This window comes from Rhyacophila brunnea, unplaced genomic scaffold, assembly GCF_057557595.1.
Source record: "Rhyacophila brunnea isolate RB1 unplaced genomic scaffold, BYU_Rbru_1.0 scaffold_185, whole genome shotgun sequence".
NCBI classification, from domain to species: domain Eukaryota; kingdom Metazoa; phylum Arthropoda; class Insecta; order Trichoptera; family Rhyacophilidae; genus Rhyacophila; species Rhyacophila brunnea.
The window spans coordinates 26,127-52,228 of record NW_028232843.1 but is presented as its reverse complement, the minus strand read 5'-3'; the positions used below and the strand labels follow the sequence as shown (position 1 = coordinate 52,228).

The following is a 26,102-nucleotide window of genomic DNA, read 5'->3' as shown; positions in this document are numbered from 1 at the left end:
CTCGTACCAATCATGGAGGTTCTTAGGCCACGAAATGCGGCACCGCCCTCTGCTACGCTTCCCATTGATCTTTTCTTGAATGACAAGTTAGGAATGCTGTATTTTTGTCCTCTCATAATGTGGCCGAGGTACAGTAGTTTCCTGGTTTTGATACTACGTAGAACTTCTCGGTCCTTCCCCATTCGATTGAGAACTTCAACATTTGTCACCCGGTCAGTCCAAGGAGTTTTGAAAATGCGTCTATACAGCCACATCTCGAAAGCTTCAAGTCTCCGTGACATCTCTTGGTTTAGCGTTCATACTTCCATACCGTAGAAAAGAATTGCGAGAACATAACAACGTACCATACGCAGTCTCAGACCCAGGTTCAGATCTCCATTGCTAAGGAGGCATCTCATTTTGAGAAAGGCGCTCCGTGCCGTCTCAATTCTAGTTTTTATTTCCTGAGACTGGTCCTATTTCTCATTGACCCATGTACCTAAATATTTATAATGGGTCACACGTTCGTTTAGTTTGCTGTGAATGATAAAATTTGTGTTGGTGTCTGGTGTCGCTATTTTTGATACTAGTAATATTTTTGTTTTCTTGAGGTTCATTTTTAAACCATAAGAATTACTGACCTCATTAACCTTTTCTACCAGTTGATGTAAACTCTTTAAACTTTCAGCACAGTATCATCGGCATATCGTATATTGTTAATATGTTTGCCATTGACCGTAATACCCAACGATTTACCTTGTAAGGCTTCCTTAAAATAGCTTCGGAGTACATGTTAAATAGCAAAGGGGACAATATACACCCCGGTCTTACACCGCGACGAATTTTTACCCTCCACTGATTTCGTTTTCGATCTTAATATTCGCAACACACAACAGTGGGGCCATACAAGTCATTTACATCGTATTATTATAAATAAAAATAATGCTGGATAATTTCCCAAACATTGGTAAGTAAGTATGTAATATACCTACGACAATTAATGCAATACATTTTTTGTTGGCTCTTACTTTCTTAGGCTTATGAGAAAAACGCTATTAAATAATAATTATAATGTCTTAATCAATGACTTAAAACAAATGAAAAAGATTAATTAATACGATTGAAAAAGGTTAGCGTGAAACTATTTGTGAATTGTGTTGGTACGAAATTGTTGACATATTCCATAGTAACATTCAATATAATGACTTTTATTACGAACGTGAGTCGTTTTGTGTCTTTTTAGTTTACCAGATGTTCTACAAGAGTAATGACATTGATCACATTTGAATAGCGTTTCATTAGAATGCGTCATTTTATGTCATTTCATCGTACTAAAATATATACAAAAGAAATTTCATTGGTCACAATTAAACGGCTGTTCATGTTACTTAATGTTATACAAGTGTAATTACATTGATAACATTAAAATGGCTTTTCACCAGAATGAGTCATTTTGTGTAATTTCATGTTACTAAATGTTATACAAGAATAATTACATTGGTCACATTTAAACGGCCTTTCACTAGAATGCGTCATTTTGTGTCTTTTCGACGTACTAGACATTATACAAGAGTATTTACATTGGTCACATTTATATGGTTTTTCACCAGAATGAGTCATTTTGTGTAATTTCATGTTACTTAATTTTGTACAAGAGTAATTACATTGTTCACATTGAAATGGCTTTTCACCAGAATGGGTCATTTTGTGTGTTTTCATCGTACCGGATTGTATACAAGAGTAATTACATTGGTCACATTTAAATGGCCTTTCACTGGAATGCGTCATTTTGTGTCTTTTCAACGCAATAGGCATTATACAAGAGTATTTACATTGGTCACATTTATATGGTTTTTCACCAGAATGGGTCATTTTGTGTAATTTCATCTTAGCAGATTTTATACACGAGTAATCACATTGCTCACATTTAAATGGTTTTTCACCAGAATGAATCATTTTGTGTACTTTCATGTTACTAGATGTTGTACAAGTGTAATTACATTGATCACATTACATTGGCTTTTCACCAGAATGAGTCATTTTGTGTGTTTTCATCGTACCGGATTGTATACAAGAGTAATTACATTGGTCACATTTAAATGGTTTTTCACTGGTATGCGTCATTTTGTGTCTATTCATGCCACATAATGTAATAGAAGAGTATTTACATTGATCACATTTGAATGGCGTTTTACCAGAATGAGTCATTTTGTGTATTTTCAACGAAACAGATGCTATACAAGAGTAATTACATTGGTCACATTTAAATGGCTTTTCACCAGAGTGAGTCATTTTGTGTCTGTTTATATCACTTAATGCTATACAAGAGTAATTACACTGCTCACATGTAAATGGCTTTTCGCCAGAATGATTAATTTTGTATAGATTCTTAAAATTTGTTTGAATGCTTAAGCAATTAACAGGTACTAATAATTTTGGATCTATCAAGTTAGATTGTATATTCTTACACTTAGCAGTGTGACTGATTATATTTTCATTGGTTGCATATATCCCAAATTCTTTTTTAATGTCTTTACAGTCAATCTGTATTTCAACGTATGGCTCCTGTACTTCTAACATTTTCTTTGACAATCCGAGACTACCGAAATAGGTCACGTCAGTGGTTGCAGGAATCAACTAAAACAAGTTGAAGTATTGCATTAACATAGGCGAACGACATAGGTATATGAAAGAATATTTTTAAAAAAATCAAACATCTTAAAGTAATTATGTAGGAATCTTGACATGCTGGGAGGATCAAATTTAGACGAAGAAGTGTACTTTGATAAGTCGTAGCAGTAATTGTTGATTATTTAAAATAAATAGATTGATATATATATGACTCCTTGGGTTGCAATCGGAATTAGAGCAACTAGATTGAGGGAAATCATAATTCGCATTGAAAATGAGATCAAACATTATTTTGTAATTCGCTGCTTTCTACACATTAAGCGAGTCTACCAAATAACTGACATGCAACATTGATCTTAATTCATAGATGTGCAGAACAAAACATTGCTGTAGATCAGTGTCTGCCAAACTGTGTACCGCAAGAAGTCTCAGGGTGTGCCGCGAAGGAAAAAGCCTCAAAACGGTTCATTTAAATTTTCTTCAATTTTAAATAAAATCAACATTTACATATTCAAATAAATATCTGTCGCTGTGTCACAGTGCTTCACACTGAAGTACATGGGCTCTCAAAAGGAAAATTACTACCATGATTTATCTTTTTGCGAGCAGAAATTATTTCTTTCTTCGATGCTGAAAATATGGGTTACAATTTTCTTCACAAGGACGTGCGAAATGCAAGGAGCGAATGAAAATATCATTAATATAACAGAAAAAATTAAATCTTTTGCTGACAAGTTAGAACTGCAGACCGACAAGTTAAACATTCACAACATGATTGCTTCCTAGGTGTAGACGCATCCATGATACCATTTCACCTAAACTACTCCCCGCAACTTTCGAGGACTTATTTAGGAAACTTGATTGAGAGGAACAGGTGTTCCAATTATTATCAGGGAGCACCTCAGTCACCTGCGCTTTGCAGATGATATTGTTATACTCCACAAGACCCAAAAGACCTCCAAGGTAGAATGCAAGAACTCGTGGATATCAGTCAAACGGTCGGCCTTAAGATAAACGTCTCAAAGACAAAAGTGATGAGGAACTGTTTTTAGGACCCTGCGATTATCTGTATTAATGGCACCCAACTCGTGCAAGTCAACAGCTACGTCTATCTCGGACAGCTGGTGACCATCGATGGAAGCATGCACGATGAAATTGCTCGAAGAACAAGGCTGAGATGGAGTGCTTTCGGACGCCTGAATAGTATCTTCAAGAGTAACCTACCTTTACGACTTAAGCGTAGGGTGTTCAACCAATGTGTGCTATCCTTGCTCACGTATGGCTGCGAGACGTGGATCCTCAACACGAGAGATGTCCAAAGGCTAAGAGTCGCACAGCAAGGCATGGAGAGGTGTATGTTGTGCATCACGCGAAAGGACCGTAAGAGAAACGAATGGGTTAGGAAGCAGACAGGAGTACGCGATGTAATAAACGTTGCCAAATAGCTGAAATGGAGATGGGCGAGGCTGAAAGAACGGCCGGTGGACAAATACTGTCATTCAGTGCTACCCATAGGGAACAAAACGGCCACAGGGTCGGCCTAAAAGCCGCTTGATTGACGAACTGGTAAAGTTCGAAGGAAATACGTGGCAGCGAACGACACAGGACCGAGAGAATTGGAAGAATCTTGGGGAGGCCTTCATCCAACAGTGGATTGACCCTGGCTGATGATTATATTAACATGACAGTATTTATAAATGTACAATATTAAGACACATAATATCCATGCATATGGTAGATATTATCCACATAAATTGACATAATTAGGCGGTTTTTTCAAAGTAATAATGATACATATTTTATTAAGATTTGTACCCACATAAAACATTTTCCACTTTGATATTGATTTAAAAAAATCGTGAATGACTTTGAATTTGTTTAAGTACTATGAGATTCATTGCCAGAATTAATAAGTTTTAAATAGTCTTCATTCGTAATACAGTTCGCTAAAGGCCTCAAATAGAAATGGGCTGGACACATAGCTCGAAGAGGGGGCAATCGTTGGACAAATCTTGTCATTAAATGGTACCCAAGAGGAACAAAACGTCCGTAAGGTATACATAGAGGCCGCTGGATCGATTAAATAATAAAGTTTTGCGGAAGTACGTGCCAACACAACGCAAAGGACAGGGAGAAGTGGAATCAGCTTGGAAAGGCCTTCACTCAGCAGTGGATAGATATAGGCTGATGATGAAATAGTATATATTATTATGCATACCAGCCCATCTATTTTATGAAAAGGGTGCTATCGGCGGCTATCGAGGGTAGTTTATCATATTTATGTATTGAGACGGCTAATTGTTACAATAAATTAACCGTCTAAAGCTAAACTGTCAAAAAGTGATATGATTTAACAGCTCCTATTTTGGCTGTGTTAGTTTTTAGAGCGAGATAGATATAATTGAAAGAGCCCAACAAATTTTATCTCCAGCAAAGTAATTTACTTACTATAGTATGTGAAAAAGGGTGAATAGCGAAAACAAGTGAATGCTCTCACACAAACGGAATAGCTTTGGTATTTAACAAAAAATGAACATACAAACTATGGAGTGATGGTGGATATCAAATGTGATAAGTAATGAAAAAAAATCGGTGTGTGTACTTATGTACGCGCGTTAGAATTTATACTTCTTTGGTGTAACAAAACAAAAACAAAACTCGTGATAAACTAGATTCTTTGACTAGCTCTTAATTATCTTGTTAAATTACACACTCAGGACCGCTTATTGGAACGCCGTTGGTTTATTTCTATAAACTTTAACTTATATTACTAAACTATATAATGGTTTCTCGTTGTTTTGCTTTTAAAGTACCAACTGTCACTCTGGCGCTTAATCATTTGTTTACGTAAGGAATTGCAAATGGCCGACAATAATAAATTCGCTGCCTAGGCAACGAAATAATTCTAAACTATAATATTATACTGTATAATCGTCACGATTACAGTACCATACCGTGGCGTAAAGGTAGTGCGTTCGCGTGATAACCGAACAATCGGTGGTTCGAATCCAATCGAGTGCGTTTTTTTTCGTGTGAAAAAATAAATTATGTGTTACATGTCACACGCCAAAAATACACTCTGATCTGATTTCCAAAACGCGCCAAAAGACGTATAATTTCAAAAATCTTAATAATATAGTCATCAGCTAGCACACACAGGTACAACGATCAAATACTAAACTAATTCAAGTACGTATATGAATGTGGGTAGCTAAATAGAGTTACCCACCTCAATGAAGAGGTGTCATAGTTATAGCTGATCCAGAATTGAGATAGAATGCAATTCGGTTGCCAACCTTCGACAGAAGACGTCACCGAGGAGATGAAATCTTTACATGTAAAATCAGACATACCTGTTGTACCGGTCTGTAATCTGAATACGAGCATCCTGGTTGAGGATCTTCATCATAAAATGGGTTTACTGTATCTGCGATAAGCTCGCGCTTGACGTCAACAAACCCACGGTCTTTCTCAGATTTTGCGGGGTACTGAAAGGAACATAATACTATACGATCACAATATAACATAAATAGTATAGTTTAGCCCATGTATCGTTTTATATTTGTTATTTGTAGGAGAATTGGAGTACCTACATTATGGTATTACTCAGGGCTTTTTTTTCCATTTAACGCGGTGGAACGGCGTTCCGGCACCTTTTTTCACGGTTTTATTTCAAAATCAATTAAACGAAAAAATATTTGCGCTTAAGTAATTACAATAATAATTCGTTAAAATGATAAAATAAGGTACAGGTGGAAGCCATTTTGAATGTTGGCGTGTTAGTGTTAGTGAAGTAACCGTATAGTTTAAATAGCAAACATGCGTATGTAACTAGCTTCATACGTATGCTGCGTATTATGATTTTGACAGTTTGACGTTTATCGCATGGCAGCATCTGCGTATATTGTTATTTACGTTTGTTTAGTCAGTTTGTGTTACGATTACGTGTTGTGCAACTATTTTATATATTATTTAGTGCAACCCCAAGTTTAAATATGAAAAAAATTTCCTGTTACTTCTCAACCACCGGCAGCGGCGCCGATTCCGCAAATAAAAAGCTCAAAACAGAAACGATGACAGAAGATATGGAAATATCGGTACATGTAGATGTTCCTGAATCATCTCTAGCTGATCTCGGGGATCAAGGTCGAACTCAAAACGATTGGCCAGACTGCTGGTCATTAGATCAAAAAAACGATTTTTGCTCAAAAAACGAATGGTTGAACGTACACAAAATGAAACTTGGCTGCACAATTTGCAGAAACGTTGGAACTCTTGGAACTGAAACGACAATGGGAATGAAAATATCCAAAGAATGGGCCAATAATGAAATCACGTATTCTGGGAAAGAGAGGAAGCTACAATTGGGGTTACTTCGAAAAAAAAATTTCGATCACAGAGGATCTATTGCACACAAAGCAGCGTTAAAAATCATTTCTGAAGCCAAAAAAAAGCAGATTGAAAATACTTTTTTAAAATCGTTATCTCGCGAAAAAGTAATAACAGCAAACATTTTTCGAACTGCATATAAAGTAGCTAAGGAAAATCAATCATTCAATATGTTTGAAAGTGAAATTAATCTCCAAGAACTAAATGGGATCGAAATGGGTCATATTCTCCATTCCACTAACGCATGTGTTAACATTGTAAATCATATATGTGATGAAATGAGAAAAAATGTTTTCAAAGAAATTGTTCAATCGAAAAATATAATTTCTTTGATAATTGATGAGTCTACCACCATAAGCCAAAAAACCACCCTCATTGTGTATGTTCGATGCTGTGTCGAAAGTGTTGGAATGAATTCACCAATTAATTTGTTTTTGGATTTGATTGAACTTAAAGACGTAACGGCAAAAGGAATATTTGAATCATTACTCCAATCTCTTGATTTATATGGGATGACAGAAGAATATTTAAAAAAATATTTAGTTTCGGTTGCATGCGACGGCGCTGCTGTGATGTTAGGTTCTAAAAATGGAGTGAAAAAATTGCTGACAGAAAAATTTCCTTCAATTATAGTTTGGCATTGTACTAATCACAGATTAGAATTATCAGTAAGTGATGTTGTAAAAAAAATTTCAGGGATCAATAGATTCAAATCATTTATTGATAAACTTTATGTTTTATACCACGCGTCGCCGAAAAATAATAGAGAGTTGCATTTATGTGCAGAATCACTAGGCGTTGAGGTACTGAAAATCGGAAGAGTTTTAAGTACCCGATGGGTGGCATCTAGTTTTCGTTCAGTTTCGGCTGTGTGGAATAATTATGAATCCCTTGTGCGTCATTTTGAAGAAGCGATGAATGACCCTACAAGAGATAAAAATGACAAGTGTACTTACAGTGGCTTAAAGAACAAAATAACATCAACAGCATTTTTATTGGATCTAGCATTGATGTGCGACGCTCTCCAAGAATTGTCGGAACTTAGTTTGGACCTACAAAATCGCAATGTGAACCTTTACATTGCAAATCGAAAAATAAATGAACTCGTTCAAGTTTTTGAAGAAAGAAAACAGAATTTTGGACCCTATTATAAATGTGCTGCAGCTGCTATAAGCAATCTGCATTTTCGTGGAGTTTTACTTCACGAAAAAGTTTCTAAAAATGATCCTCCTATTGATCCGAAAATATTTTATTCCACGTTGAAAACGTCAATTGAAAAAAGGCTGCTAGATAATAAAGATGTTGAGTTTGCACTTTGGGCTCGCGTACTTGACCAAAAATATTGGCCTGAAGACATTGATAATCGGTTGACATTTGGAGAGATGGAAATTAGAAACATTTCGATCAGGCTACAACTAGATGAACGAGAAATAATTCGTGGATTTCGCGAATACATTCTCGAAAAGACATATTCTGAAAAACTCTTGCGTTTGGTATATGCTCTGAATTCTATTCCCATTTCTTCAAGTGAATGTGAACGGGGGTTTTCGCAAATGAATCTTATTATTACCCCAACAAGAGCTTCGTTAAACACTAAAACAGTTTCGGCACTCTTGTTCATCAAACTCGTGGGACCACCCTTGACACTTTTCGATCCTTCAAAATATGTTGATAGGTGGTTACTTAAAGGAAGACATTCGGCCTTAGACTCTAACACTAAGAAAAGGAATCGAGATGATGTATCAGACGAGAATTGGAAAAAACTTTGGAAATCACTCTAAACTTTTATTCAAGTTCATAAATAAATACATTACATATGTATTTACAATTATATTTTAAAGTTAGTCTTATTTAGTCTTATTTGTACAATATATTTCAAATATAATGTATGTATTTTATTGTTTCTGTAGCTTTGTTTTGACTAAAATAAAAAATTATCGTAAAAATCAACCTTTTTTTGTTCGCTTCGTGGCATAGCTCCTTTAAATTTCATTTAAGTGACATTTGAATATAATTTTATTTAGTAAAAAGCTTGACATGAAGTGAGTTCCGGCACCTTTTTTTTTTTTAAAAAAAGCCCTGGTATTACTTATTAAAGAGAAGTTAGCGTACGTTTCCTTAACAGAGTTAAAAAATAATCACCTACCCATGCAATGCTTATTATTTTAATACAACAATTTGAGTAGGTATATATGCTATGATATTATGAAGTAAGTTAAATACAATCACTAAATGTGTTTGACAGTTAGCTATATTCGTTTAAAAACGCAGTATCTTTTAGTAAGATACACATATCTAGCAGCATAGGTAGATTAATAGTGCCCGTGGACGTGCATGGATTTATTTGTAGTAATCGTGACTATTTTAAACATCAATTGTTTACACGTAAAAGTGCTGACTTCCTCCAATCTCACTCATCAAGAGTACCTAAGCGAGACGCGATGTTATCATTTCATGGTAAAAAATCGGTTAACCTAAAAATGGGCGGTGTAGTTTTGTTTGCCGGCAGGTTCGCCACTATCGTTCTACTGCGCTGGCGCAGATTAGTCGCATAAAAATTCAAAAGCTTCCGAATTTTTTTGATTGATGCATGCAATAATGCAACTAGCATGACAATACGTGCATTTTCTTGTTACGGCTGCGATAATACGTACTGTCAGCAGTAAATCCATGCACGTGTAAACGAGTTATATACGCCTAGCATGTACTTACCGAACAATTATTACTAAAATAAAATACCTAATAATTGCTGTCGAATTGAATGTTAGAGGGTAATTGATTCAACAAAATTTGAAAACATTTTTAAATAGTTTGTTAAATATAAAAACATACTACCTATTTACTTCATACTGGTGTTTTGCAGTAGGTAGTATTTGACAGATTCTTTAAAAAACTAACCTCAAACTTGTAACCTGAATCATCAGCATTCAACTGCTTTATGGTGGAGGCGTCCGGGACGTTTGGGTTCGTAATTATTGGTACTTCAAACCAAGGCTGCACTTCCTCATCAGGATCGCGCTTGATAATAGTATCCATGCTTTAATATTTGGGCTTTGGTCTGCGTATATCAATTTACGGCCCTGCTCAGTGCCAGAAAGGAAAATGAAGCGTCCTTGTTCGTGTTGCAATAATCAAGAAAATAATATTTTGTGCAACGAAGAATAACTACATGAGATACCTACATTTACAATCAGATAATATTATTTTAATAAAGTTAGGTATGTACAATCATTGATAGATTAAATCAAAAGAATCAAAGTAAGTACCTAGCTGTTGTTAAAATCAATTGAATAATTCATCACATTAAATAATAAGTACCAACTGAGATATTCCGGGTTCTATTGGCTTCTTCTCAAGATGTTGGCTAAACCCAGGAATCACAAAATCAAATAATAAATGAAAAGTCTTTCTTTGTTGAATACGTGGCTTTATATTTTCAACGGTTATTTTTATAAAATAAAATTATTCTAAACAGTACACAAATATTCATATTGTTTAATATTTGTTAGATTCCTTAGGTTATTTATTATATCTTATATGTATACTACCTATAATAATGATATAAATGCCCCGGGGCGGCATTTTGTCCAGGGACGTCACTGGTGGCGGCAAAATTATTATAGTACTATACATATAGGATATAATGATTAACCTTAGGAATCTAACAATTATTAAACAATACGAATAAATGATAAATAAAAAATGAATAAAAAAATAAATAACTCTATTAAATAATATTATCTGATTTTATGTTGTATCTCATGTAGGTATACTTCGTTTCACAAAATATTATTTTCTAGATTATGGCAACACGAACGAGGACGCTTCATTTTCCTTTCTGGCACTGAGCAGGGCCGTAGATTGATATACGCAGACCAAAGCCCAAATATTGAAGCATGGATACTATTATCAAGCGCGATCCTGATGAGGAAGTGCAGCCTTGGTTTGAAGTACCAATAATTACGAACCCAAACGTCCCGGACGCCTCCACCATAAAGCAAGAGAATGCTGATGATTCTGGTTACAAGCTTGAGGTTAGTTTTTTTATCAATCTGTCAAATACTACTGCAAAACACCAGTATGGAGTATAGTATGTTTTCATATTTTACAAACTATTTAAATTGTTTTTAAATTTTGTTTAATCAATTACCCTCTAACATTCAATTCGACAGCAATTATTATTTTATTTTAGTAATAATTATCCACCATTATGTAAGTACATGCTAGGCTTATAACCCGTTTACACGTGCATAGATTTACTGCTGACAGTACGTATTATCGCGGCCATTAAGTATAAGAAAATGTACGTGTAAACACGTATTGTCATGCAAGTTGCAAAATTGCATGGATTAATCAAAAAAGTTCGGAAGCTTCTGAATTTTCATGCGACAGTTGGGATTTTTGCGATCTGCGCTAGCGTAGTAGAACGATAGTGGCGAACCCTGCGGCAAAAAAAAACTACACCGCTAACACTTTTACGTGTAAACAATTGATGTTTAAAATAGTCACGATTACTGCAAATAAATCCATGCACGTGTACAGGCACTATTGGTCTACCTATGCTGTTAGATAGGTGTATCTTACTAAAAGATACTGCGATTTTAAACGAATATAGCTAACTCTCAAACACTTTTCGTGATTGTTTTTGACTTTCTTATTATTTCATAGCATATTACACCTACTCAAATTTTTGTATTAAATTAATAAACATTGCATAGGTAGGTAATTATTTTTTAAACTCTGTTAAGGAAACGTACGCTAACTTGTCTATTATAACATACACTCCAATTCTCCTAGATATCATAAATATAACGATACATGGGCTTTACTATTTAAATTATATTGTGATCGTATACCTAGTATTATGTTCCTTTCAGTACCCTGCAAAACCTCAGACTGACTGTGGGTTTGTTGACGTCAGTCGCGAGCTTGTCGAAGCTAAAGTACACCCATTTTATGATGAAGATCCTCAACCAGGATGCTCGTATTCAGATTACAGACCAGTACAACAGGTATGTCCGATTTTACATGTATTTTACACTCTATTTAGGGACCTACATTCTTATAAGTTAGTACTTGAATTAGTTTAGTATTTAATCGTTGAACCGGTGTGTGCTAAAGAAGCTGATGACTATTTATTAAGATTTTTTCATATCACATTTGTAACTCACCATCACTCCATAGTTTGTATGTTATTTTTTTGTTAAATACCTAAGCTATTTCGTTTGTGTGAGCGCATTAACTTGTTTTAGGTGGGTAGAAAGTAAACCGGATACGGTTTGAGATTTGACGTTTGCTTCAGTGTTCCATTGAAAATCAAACCATTCCAAACTGTCAGAAATGGTTTGGAATGAAACGTCAAACCAATTCTTACGATACCTACATAGACTAATGACGATATGTTAACGTTAAAGTGCTGAAAAGCCTTAGTCGGTATTTATATATCGTGAGATGCTCATATTAATATTTTAGACATTTACACCATAGTTCACTTGAATTAGGTATATCTTAATAATCAATACCTACATATTATTCATAAGTTTCCATAGGTACGCGAATAAAAAATCGCTTTTGGTCTTATTATCCCAAAATTCCAGCCATATTTTCTATGCAAAGAGTTCGATTTAATATCATTAGGTAACCACCCATGTTATCATGTCAGACCAATACCTAATTTATTGTCATTTTATTTATATTTTGTAACAGAGATTCTAAACTACAAAATGTGTTAAATCAACCCGGTTTTATATTACCTAACGAAGTTTATCAATTTAGGTTCGATTTTCGCCAGAATCACAATATTCATGAAGCATTATTTATATTTTGTACATTTAAAATTAATGAATACGACAGTTAAATTTGCGATATTGTACATGCCGAGCTATAGGTTCAAATTTCATATCAAGTTGACATTTCAATAAATGTGTTGCTGTTTTAGAGACAAATAAATTCTTGAATTAAATTTGAGTATCTGCAACACTAATTAGTAGGTAGTCAGAAATCGCGTTCCCGTGGAAATTCTGCCAAATGGTCCGAAATCCAACTGTCCGGTTTGATTTGTTTGATTCAGTATCAATGGAACGATCATTCTTATTATTTTGTATTTGAATCTGCGAGTATAGTAACACAACAAGGACAAAAAATAATTTTATCGCTCAAATTAAAGGCCGGTTTGTATTAGTCGATCAATTTAGTCGGGTGGCGAGTAAAACAGAAATTAAGTCGAGTAGTTATTTAGTAAAATCATTTAGTCGAGTCAATCCATTTTGTTCTATTTTTCGGTCAAGTAGCGACCCCCTTCACCTCTTACTAAATACCAAACAAGCCTCGAGACAAGTCTGAACACGTTATATTTAGCTAGGTTCATTAGTTGTAGAATTTCTTCCTCCAATTTTATTCTTCTAATATATGTTGCCATTACAAATGAAGTTATTAACTTAAACGGTGGCTTAAACGTTGGAATATCACGCCGTGGGTCCCAGGTTCAAATCCTGGGTCTGGCAAATACACATAATACACCTAATAGGTTGAGCAAGTGGCTGACATCAATTTCTCGTGAAAAACAAAATCTGTTATTACAACCTCTACTCTGTGGAGGCCCATATGATCCTATTAGGATCGGACATGGTCGAAAAAAAATGTATATATATATATATATATATATATATATTTGTAATACACAATAGGTGTCATCCAGCGGCGAAAGGAAGACTTGGCTGCTAATATCCTACGTGAATAGTACATACAAAACTTTGTCAGTTATACATATTTGTTTAATTAATTAATTAATAATTTACTGATGGTGTTAGTTAGTTTTAAAAAAAATCCTGCGGAACCAAGCCATAAAATTATGTTATTACATGATTTAATCATACAGAATTTTGGATAATTTATCGATGGAAGAATATTGTTTATTTATTTTGGTTTGGTATAGGCAAGGCTTAATGCATTTAAAAAAAACTTACCCAGCCATCTGTAATATGTAGTCTTAATTGAAATAAAACAAACAAGTATGACTGCAAGAATGCACTATTTTGTCGGATCGCCAATAACATTAGAATGTCGTTGGGTGATTATACATTCGCCTGCCAAATTAAGTCAAACATCGGTCAAACCTTTTCTGGCTTATCGTAATGATGTTACTATTACTTAATATTTATAATGTTATTTTCAGAAGAGGAATTAGTTGAGAATGCTATTCACCAAATTAGTGATGAATTAACTGAACCTTGCTGCTCTAATCTACAATACAAGCCATTAGACCAGGTATGTTTAATTACAAATGTTTTTTTAATGTCCGATGAGCCGAAGTCAAATTCTGGGCGCCCAATTCGGGCTACTTTTATCAAGTCACTGCTGGTCGTATAGTACGGAAAATGTTGACTTCTAATGCGTCAAATGCTGCTGGTTTATCAGCTTATAACAGTGACTTCACGAAGCCTCACAGAAAATAATCCAGAGATGTCAAATCGCACAATCTACTATGCCAATTGACAAGTCGATTTCTAAATATCAATTAATCGCCAAATCTTGATTCAAATAAAGCGATAGTTGTGGTAGCTGTATAGCACTTCCTGTTGAAATCACTGTTCTTTCGAATGATTCCATATTTAAAACAAAGTATTAGTCATGGTTCGACAAGGATATCCATTGACCTTAACGTAAGCTTTGGCCCCTTTTTTAAGAATTGTGCGGCGATGCCACCAGCGTGTAAACCGCACCAAATGATGCATTTTTGAGGATGTTATGAATTATAGGAAGTCTTCTAGATTGCTATTTTTCTGTGTAGGAAATTTTCCTTATTAACAAAGCCGTTAAGCAAAAATGAGCGTCATCGCTAAACGCATTTTTGCGATAAAATGCAGTTATAAGTTGGGTTAGCATCAAGTAGAGGAGTTTGAGTGCCAAACTACTGAATGAAACCGAAGATCTTGGCATAAAAACATCAAATGTCCACTTTTTTCCATTTTCATTTTATTGCATTTCTATATTCCCTATGTATGGTTACATACAACTGTGCAAAGATATATTTTTTAAAAAAATCATAAGTCCCTCAAATCCGCTCTCAAAAATATGCCACTTTTCTAAAAACAGCAATAGTCCAAGGAATTTTGTTTGAAAACAACAAAGGTCCAGTAGTTCCACACTTTTATCACCAGGCGGCGTTAGGCGTTAGTATACATTCCATACTTGTTAGTGCCTGACCTGTCAAAATTATCTTTCATTCGTTCAGTCATTGGCATTGCCATTTTATGAAGTTCCTTAACGATTGTTTGTATATTTTATCATGGAATGTAATAGGATACAGACATCCGAAACGCCTCGTAAGAGAAAAGTTAATAAAACCAAGCAAACATTAATAAAAACCGCCAAAATAAAGGGAAGTGATCATGTCAATCATGTTGGGAAACGACTCTCAAAAAAAGTTATCGGTGAAGATTGCAGGTAGGAATAATTATGTATTCATAACATATATTCAATTAAAAACTTATACATTATTAATACGTACTAAAATATTTACTATGCTGAATAGTTTGTGTGATTAAATTTAGTTCACAATGGCTGTGATTACTTTGAAGTTATGACTTCTTTCGAATGCAAAGCATTGTATTTACCATGTTGTTTTATGTAAATGTATGTATGATTGTAATAAAGTATATTATGTAGGATTGTATTTAATTGATTATTATGTTTCCAGGTGCAAGAGGTTTCATTGTTTTACAAAAATAAATGAAGATTTACGGAAAGAAATATTTGAGAATTTTTATGAAATGGATTCTAAAAATCAACAAGATGGCTATATATCTGGATGTATAGAAGTAGTACCGATCAAGAGAAGACGTCCCAGAAAAAATACTCCGATAATAATAAATGATGTCAATGATCATGGTATATTCAAGCATTCAGCATCATATAAATATAAAGTGAGTATTCATTGAATTAATAAAAAATGTACATTCAAATTAGGCATTACACCTATTATACCTAATGATAATGTGTTTGAAAAATTAATTATTTTTTCTCTTTATTTACTTTAGATACGATCTACATCTGATGGTATTAACGAAGAAGTCTGTATGAAGGCATTTGTGGCAATACATGGTATTACGCATTCCCGGCTGCGACGTATTCAAGACAACATCACATTTTCGGGTTCGGCTCCTATGGACAAACGAGGAAAGCATCCAAATCGCCCAAGAGCAGTGCCTGAATCAGTGATTCAGTTGATTCACATTCATATACAATCATTTAAGGCACGTCAAAGTCATTATTCTTTCGCGAAAAATAAGAATGTTAGGTATCTTCCGGAAAATTTGACTATTATGAAAATGCACGAGATGTTTTTAAGTAAATACAGGCTTCAACTAAACTATGACACATACTACAGAGTATTTACAACTAGATATAATTTGTCATTTGGAGCTCCTCGAAGCGATACGTGTTCATACTGTGATTCAGTTACAACCAAACTGAAATTACCCGATCTCTCTGAAGATGAAAAACGTAAGATTGAGATAGATTATCAACTTCACCTGGCTAAAGCACAACAGTTTACTACAACGAAGCGAAGATTAAAAGAACTCGCAAGTGGTTCAAGTGATACCACAGTCATATCGTTTGATTTTATGCAAAATTTGCCTTTACCGAATATGGTAACAAATGCGGTATTTTATTCCAGACAGCTATGGTATTACATTTTTGGGATACATGACTTGGCCAGAAATGATGTATATATGTACACGTATCATGAAGGATTCGCCAAACGAGGTCAAAATGATGTAACATCTTTGTTACTACATTACATAAACCACCATCTGCCAGCAGGCACGAAAACATTGTATATTTTGAGTGACGGATGTGCTGGACAAAACAAAAATTTTGTTATGATTTGGTTTTGGTATATGGTGGTACATGTATTAAAAAAAATTGAACGAGTCATCCATATATTTCCTATCAGAGGGCACACATTTTTACCAAATGACGCTGACTTTCATTTGTTCAGCAGTGCAAGGAAAACAATCCTTGCAGACGTGCCAGAGGATTGGGATAAAGTTGTATTGAATGCCAGAAAAACTCCTGGGCCCTTTATTCTGGAGAAACCGGAGCAAAAAGATTTTTTAAATATTAAAGATACGTTAAAGCCTTACTTTAAGTCATCCTTCGGCAGAGATTTTCATCTTAGGCAAGTTAGAATGTACAAAATAGACAAGGATTGTAAGGGAGAAGTGCTTTGCAAACATCTCAGTTTCTCTGGACTGTGGGATAGATTCAATATAGTGAAAAGACATCAAATGCCAGTCACGATTGCGTTTAAGCCAGCATATGATAGCTTAATTCCATTGAAAGGCGCAAAGAAAAAAGATATTTTAAAATTAACTAAGTATTTACAAAATCCAATAAATGCATCATTTTATGAAAATTTGCCGTGTGACAATGATACAAATGATAACGTTGAAGAAGACAGTGAAGGTGTGAGTGATCAAGACTAATCAGTAGTAATATGCACATGATTGATTTATTTTAAATATTTAATTGAAGATTTTTTTAAAACATGTAAGTACGTAGCTTAATAATTGGTTATGATGTGTCAAAACCTTCTTAAATGTAGTATTATGATTAAAAAATAACAGAAATATATATTTTTTGTTTTATTTAATAAAATTATAATTTTATTCATACTATTTGCTTTTCCATGTTTTCAATTTTGTTATAAAAACGACAAAGGTCCAAAAATTGTGTAAAAACAGCAAATGTCACATTCATTTCTTTTTAAATATCTATTTAACAAACATCAATTTGATATTTTATTTACATACATGCAGTGCATATAAGGCTCCTCCATGAATCTTCATTGTCAAATTATTAAAAATGTGTTTGACAACCAAGATATTATGTTTTTACCCTCTCCTGAAAAAAATGACCTTTGTGACATTTGCTGTTTTTATGCCAAGATCTTCAACCTCGATAGTAAATGTGAGGCATCAAGGCCTAAAGGCATCTAAAAAAAAGTATTTTTAAATTTTTAACGGATTTTCTAACTGAATACGGATACTTTGTTAGCATTGTTCCAGCGTGGTTCTATTCATAAAGATTTGCCGAGCGAGGTATACTGATTATTAGGTATGAGAATCGTCGGCTTAAGTCGAGGCGGGCTAGTTGTAGGGGTTTCCGCAGTTCTTTTTTATGCTTTGAAAAGAGACTGTCGCGGCTTCCGTTCACCGGAACTTCTGTGATGTTGTGATGTGATTTGCAGCATTTGGAACGCAGTTTTGGATGCGGAAAGGCTCTAAAGTAACAAACTGATTCACACGAACGTGATTGCTGATCAGTAACTTATTAACCATAAATTACTTGATATTTTAACTACGTTTAACATCCTCGGTAGCAGTTATAACTACGTAGTTTCATCCTGTAAGTACTACATCTTATCCGCATCAATGTCATCCATATATGCAACAGCAACAAATATCATTGATCAATGTCCAGTACGTAATGATCTCCATTGACCGTGAGTGCCGACTTCATTTTTTGATAAATAAAGTTCTTTAATTTCACCAGTATGTGAACCGCAAATTGCAGTGCATTTATTTGATGTTATTGAGTCTGTAGAGTCTCACCTAGATTGGACTCCATATACGCCAATTTTGTCTATTAACCAATCCGTTTAGTCAAAAATGAGCGTCATCGCAAGCAAAGCAAAAAAAAAATAGTTGTGAAATCAAAACAAACAGAAAGGTAAAAGACATTTAATGCAAATCGCACATAGTAGTCATGAAACTAGCAATATTACTCCTGATATATAATTTGAAGTCTCCCATATGCTTTGTTATAAATTATTAATATTATAAAAACAAATACCTTCTTTAATGGGTGTAGTCATGTGCTGTGGTTAAAGATTCATCTCTGAAGTAAGATATTCTTGGTTCACTTCTCCTTGCATGCAGCGTATATTTTTAGTGTGGATAAGTGATTGGACCTCTTACCCTAATCTGTTGCAGACTAGACAAATAAAAGTTAATAGAAATTTGTATTCGAATAACTCTTTATCGTTAAGCGACCAATAATTTATAGACAAAAGTGAAGTGTGCCGCAAAAGTGGGCAAGCCAAACGTTATTAATTTATTTGCACATTGATAATATTTTTAATAATGTTCCAAATTCACGATATATTGAAACCAACAGTAAAGGTTTCTACTGGGAATTATTGGCCACATTTTCTCCAATACGGAATAGTACCTGTCGTTAATAATCTATTAAATCATGTGGAATTCTGACGTATGAAATATTAAAATACTGTCAATGATCGAGGTTGCTTGATGAAGTTTAAATATAATTTTCTAGCTTTGCCTTTCAGCATGGCAGGCACTGTGCACACTCTCCAACGACACACTTAAACTGAACATGATATAATTATTGTTCTTTAAGATGATGTATACATACATATAAGTGCATTGTTTTGACCCACTTATGGATCATTCCGTAACAATATTTCACTCTCACTTTGCTATTTAATAATGTCTGAAGGTGCTGAAAAACAAAAGCGTCAAAAAAACAAATTGAATATTATAAGTCATAATTTATTGATACTATTGATATCGATTATTACGATTTTTCTAGGTTTCTACCAAAGGATTTTTCACGAGGCATCACGATACAGATGGAAGTCAACAATCCTCAGACGATGGCATCCAGGATAGAGCGATACAGTATGCAGGAGTGACGATAGATGAGAATCACATGAAACAAGAAATCTTTGAACGGGATGCTCCGAAGGAAATTCGACTTATTCTTAGAAGAGTAATCCATTACGCACGTTATTTTATTTGCTGCATTTGTAACGCAGTTTTCGGATCCGGAAATGCTCTAAAAACTCACAAAATGGTGCACATGGACGTGATTCCTGATCAAAATCAAAGCATAGTTGTCTCGCAACATAGAAATGACAAAGTATATTCAAAGACAATTACTAGTGAAAAACCTTATAAATGCAATGTATGTTCATATGGATCCTCGACATCTGGTCATCTTAAAAATCATAAATTGACACATACTGGTGAAAAACCTTATAAATGCAAAAAGTGTTCATATAGATCCACGACACCATGTCAGCTTAAAACACATAAAATGACACATACTGGTGAAAAACCTTATAAATGTAATGTATGTTCATCATATGGGTCCTCGAGACTCGATGATCTAAAAAGACATAAGATGACACATACCGGTGAAAAACCTTATAAATGCAATGTATGTTCATATAGATCCTCGACATCTGGTCATCTTAAAACACATAAAATGACACATACTGGTGAAAAACCTTATAATTGCAATGAATGTTCATATAGATCCTCGAGATCTGGTGATCTTAAAACACATAAAATGACACACACTAGTGAAAAACCTTATAAATGTAATGTATGTTCATATGGGTCCTCGAGACTCGAAGATCTAAAAAGACAAAAAATGACACATACTGGTGAAAAACCTTATAAATGCAATGTATGTTCATATAGATGCTCGCAACTTGGTAATCTTATAAAACATGAAATGAGACATGTTGGTGAATAACCTTTTTAAAACAATATTATTCATATAATGCAGGTGAAACTTTTCGCATTCCTGAATAGTATCTTCAAGTGACCTAGTGTCGTGCACCTTATTTAAAGACCTCTGTGGAAGCGCTCCCATAAAAAGTAGTGCCACCCAGCCGCTCGGTATGATCCTAGTAGTCAATGTGCCACCGGTTATATGACTACGACCCTCGACAAAGCAGAGCAATATGTAAATGTATATAAAAGTCCCGAAGTTTGCTCTGGCAGGTCCCACTACTTCTCAGGGTGAACTGTGGATGATGTAAGTCGGTCACAAGGACCAAGAAGAGTAATAGTAAGAATGTGAATAACAACGACATAATAATAATCAAAATTAGCGTAGATTCTAATATCGACTACCTCATGGAATAACACACTTACTCTAAATTATCAACTTTTCAGGAGAGCAAAAAAACCATTCAAAAAAATGTGTAGCATAAGCCGTTTATAGTGTTCAAATATTATTTAAATATAAATTTAAATCTTTAAATAGCGAATCATTTAAGCAATCAATCAACTTTTGCATGACATAAATTTAGAAAATAACACCCTAAATGTGTTTTTCCACGGTAAGTTTGACAACTAAAATATTACATCTAGATTTGGTGTGATTTTTTCCGTTTATATTTTTTAGAGGGTGTATATATCTATACTTGGTGTGTTTTTCCACGTAATTATTATTTTTTTCATAAAAAAAGTACCACGTAACTTGAGATGGTGTTTTTTTCCATGCCAATTCTGAACGATAATCTTAAATATCTCAACTTAGAGTGATTTTTGTTTTGAATTTTCGAGAAATAACATACTATGTGCTCTTAGTGTTTTTTCTCTCGATGATATTTGATTAAGCCAAAAATATTTTTAGATATTCTGATGGAATATGAGGAGATTTTTTAATTTAACAATATTTTATCGCAATAAACTATATTATAACCATTCAGTCAGTTGCAGGTAATTGTTCTACAGAACATACTATTATAGTAAGATAATTGCAAAAGGTACTAAATGAATATTTCACTCAACATAATAATGATTGATAGTATATTTAAAAAAAAATGATAGGATAGTTAGTTACCTATATATTTTACGTAAATTACGTTTGCATTGCAGCATTGTCAAGTAAATAGGTATTTAAATGGAACGTTATGTATATAAAACTTCTTTTATATTAAGTGTGGGAAAACTATCAACTAACATACAACTGTATTCTTAAAATTAGATTTAAAATATTACTTATAAGACTTATACTTATATGCAGCTACTTATTTATATCGCACCTCGCTTAGCTGTTTGTAGATGCTAAAGATAACAATAGTCATCCTTGCTAAGAATATCATAAACAGTGAGATTGTAGATGGCATATTTTCTCTTATAATGATAGACTCATACTTCACTTTACGGAAATATATTATTAATATGTTCAATTACACTATTTTTTGTTGCTTCATTGAGTATATGAGGATGGTTGTTGTGCCTGGCTCGACTATCCAATAGCAATTCTGACTCTTCATTTTTTTTAAAAGCACTCACCCACCCACATATTTGAAATTGAAAGCGTTTGTAAAAACTTGGTTTTTCACACTTTTATTATTTCGTCATTGCATGGCAAATTATAAATAAGTGCCTTTAGACGTCTTGAAGCTGGTAGTTTTTGGGTTTTATTTTGCACTGACTTGACATATCGTAAGATGTCTCATGTCTCTCCATTGTCTCTCATGATTGCCAATCATCCAAAATGAATCACAACTAACTTGACGATCAGATTCACTCATTTTTGAAGCACATTTGTATAGACAAGAATTTTTACACGGTGCTTCCATGGTATTCAAATATTCTAATATTAATTCAAATATTCTTCACCCAAATTGAATACTTTTTTGGCTTTCTTCCTTTTCCAAAAGTCCTAAAAATTACAGCTCTCTTGTTTTTCTCGATTCAGGTGTGTCAATGGTGGAAATACTCTGTACATGTGCACTAGGCAAGGACAACGTCATGTCTGGTGATGTGATGTGATGAATTGCATTTGTGTCTAAAGATGGCTAAGTACTCAGACAAAAGTTTAATGTTATTATGCTCTGAAGTAGAGCCATATATTTCGTTCTGTGTAAGATCTGTTGGAGATTTCGTAATTTATTCGATCAAATGATCAATCATTCCCAAATCCCCTCCAAATGTTTATGTCATATTTGGCACACTGGAAGAACAGCTAAAACCCGATAATTTAGGATCACTAGAAGTATTATTGGAATTTGATATATATTCGGAGTCTTCAGATGGGGTAAAATCAACCTGGTTATCATCGTGGACTATGCTATTTTCATCCAGACATGCAATGATTCTTTTCGACTTTTTTGACTACCGTATTTATCATAAAAGTATAGTAAAAAGTAGCAAGTATTACCTTACCTACTTATCACAAGTCGTCATGCAATCAATACAAGAAGAATAATTAATGTAGGTTGTAAATTAGAAACTAATGGTGCAAATATGCATTTATACGATACTTACTAATGATAGGAAGACGTTATAGTTTACATTACGAAACAAAGAATATTATAAACATTGAAAATTCTGTAGGAGCCAATAGTACCGACAGAGTATTTACGGTTGAATCATTTATAATTATAACCTAAAAATGTGTTGTCTGAAGTAGGAGATTATTAAAGCTACATATTATTTAATATTTTAAGCTACCTTTATTGTTTCCATCCTTTATTTTATTAGTCTCTTGAGCTAATTGTAATAATCGCCGAGATCTAGTTGGAGACATATTAACTAAATAGAATAGTACATAACTTAAATCCATTAGAATTTAAATTCAAATTCCATCAAGTACCTACCATCGGTCGATAGTATTAATAATAATATTAAAATTAGTCACTTGTTCACAATATCAATAACAAAAATAATATAACTTTACTGTCACAAAAGCAATTTGCGATAATGAAAGTAGGTGCGATTCATTACAAAGGATAATGATTTTTCAATACAGTGTTGTTCTATGTTGATAAAGGCGAGATTTGAAAGTGAAAGTTGAATTAGTGTCATATTCCACGGTGAAATCATAGTTAAATGATACACTTAAATGATTTGTGTAGGGAGCGTGTATATTTTTTCCGAGTAACATCATACCAACTCGGCATAGTGTCATATTCAGTGTCACATAAAAATTAATAACAATAACTTGTGATACCAACTACAGGTGGATTATTATTCCATGTTATTTAAGATTTTACAAAAAATGTTATATAATCATAACTCTACTTACGAGTATTATTTTAAACAGTATTTTGAGTGTTTTTCGAGAAAAAAATCCAAAAAAAAATTGGCTGGTGTGGTATTTTTTTCTATGCAACAATAGCTCAAAAAACATAAAACACACTATTTTGAATTGGTGTGTTATTCCATGAGATAGTCGATATGACAAATAGACACAACATAATGATTAAATTCGAATAAATGAGATGTTAGTAATAGGTATTTTGATGTTAAATAAATAGATGATAGGTATATTATTATTAAGAATAGAATAATCATGTACTGGATTTCGAATTATGATAACAATAGAATTTAATATGATGAAATGTAATATGAATAATGTACCATGTAATTGCAATGATTAGGTATTATCAGTGTGTAGAATTGTAGACAGGCATTATTATATAGAATCCATTATTATATATAGAGCCACTACGAGCTGACCATCGCATTTAGTCCCCTTGAGTCTATTAATTGCTGCATGAAGCGCGTTTTAAGTAATTTTTTGAGGAGTGAAACCGTATTGAGCTAAACGCTGAGCAGGTGTTTAGTCTGAAGTTTCCAGGAATCTCGATTAATAAATAATTTTTCGAGTACTTTGCCGAACACGGGCAGCAATCCGATGGGCCGATGTGACGAGACGATAGCGTAGTCGTCCCCGGTTTGGGTATAACCACCACTCTAGCTACCTTCCATATTTTTGGAAAATGACCAATTCGCAAACAAGCATTATAAAGAGCGACAACTATGTCAGGAACAGTTAAGAATGAATTGAGACAGATATCCGCCGTGAAGCTGTCGTGTCAAGGAGCTTTAGCTGGATTGAACAACCTCATTGTTTTTTCGACCTCCTCGAGAGTGAAGTTTTCGTTGTCATCTTTATTTGAAGGAATCGAGGCGGCATTTCGGATCAATGTCTGTTGCTCCGTTTCGGAAAAAAACGATTAAAACCAAATAAGTTTCCGATTGTCTTTATTTATATATTAAATGTAATAAATACACATTGTCACTAAATACAGTTTTTAGTCAAGCTATCGTCATACTCAGCAGGTTGGTACCATCAACTTTTCAAAGGACTACAAATCATTCTCATTCAACTCATTCAAAACAAAAACTTCCGTCGGCTGACATTTTATTTAGACAGAACCAAGTCCAATCTCTGTGGACATAACTATTATTACCATAACAAAACAAACTATTAATCATTTACAGGAGAATGCACAGAACATGAAATAACACCTATTTCCAGGCATAAACGAAAATACGATGACAGTTGTATACTTTTTTTATGTAATTAGTGACGTCACACGTATTGCGATTCAATTAAGGAGATGTCTTTACCTACCAGCGCATCTATTCTATAAACAAGACTGTATCGGCAACTATCGAGGGTAGTTTTTCATTTTTTTTTATCGAAGTATTAGCACTCATTGTAGCAATTACAAGAAATTGGATGTGATTGTTACAATACGTACTATGTTTTAACGGCACCTCTCCGTATTCAATTTAATAGTGGGATAGACAGTTTTAACTGTTTAGAAGGCTAACTTATTGTAATTGTTACAAAACGTGCTAATACTTCGATATGAAAATGAAAAATTATCCTCAATAGCAATCTTGTGTTCAGAATAGATGTGCAAAGGCACCTTGCGCAAAAATACGACGCTTGCACACATTTATATTTTTATAAAAATCGATGTTTTTTTTTTAAATATAAAAAATATTAAAACTATGCATTTGCCAAAAATCTCTTAAGTGTAACATAGAAAACATAATAAACTAAATTTTAATAATACCTAAATATGACCAACCTAATTATAAGACGGAGTCCTTTGACAAATTCACATTTTATTACAATTGTAAGTTTACTTTAGAATTAAAATATAAAAAAAATATTTTTCAATGTTTACAGATGCATTTAAACACACAGTTATACATTACAGTTAAAATTGTAAATTATCAAAAAAAATGTCTATCGCCTTAAACCCCGTGAAACCAAACCATAACAGAATATACTTATCTCTCTCTTATATCTACTCAAAAAATACTCATCCATCTATAAAATATCTAAAATTATGCCATTTAATCATACATAGAATAATATTTTTATCGATTATAGTTTGGTTTGGGCACGGCATAAAAATTTAAAAAAAAATTTACAAACATGTGTAATATTTAATTCAACGAAAACAAATAAATAGAATGAAAAAGTGTGCACAATATTGTCGGATCGCCCAAACAAAACTATTTGCG

At 33.6% G+C, this 26,102-nt stretch overlaps 1 long non-coding RNA gene across 1 annotated transcript; it reads left to right on the top strand.

The window, feature by feature from the left end:
* The first annotated feature begins 15,053 nt into the window (after positions 1-15,053).
* On the top strand, positions 15,054-17,054 carry LOC147073048 (uncharacterized). The gene is made up of 3 exons (XR_015070499.1): positions 15,054-15,444; positions 15,698-15,923; positions 16,038-17,054. It is a non-coding gene; the product is annotated as an uncharacterized LOC147073048 (long non-coding RNA).
* Positions 17,055-26,102: the final 9,048 nt, after the last annotated feature.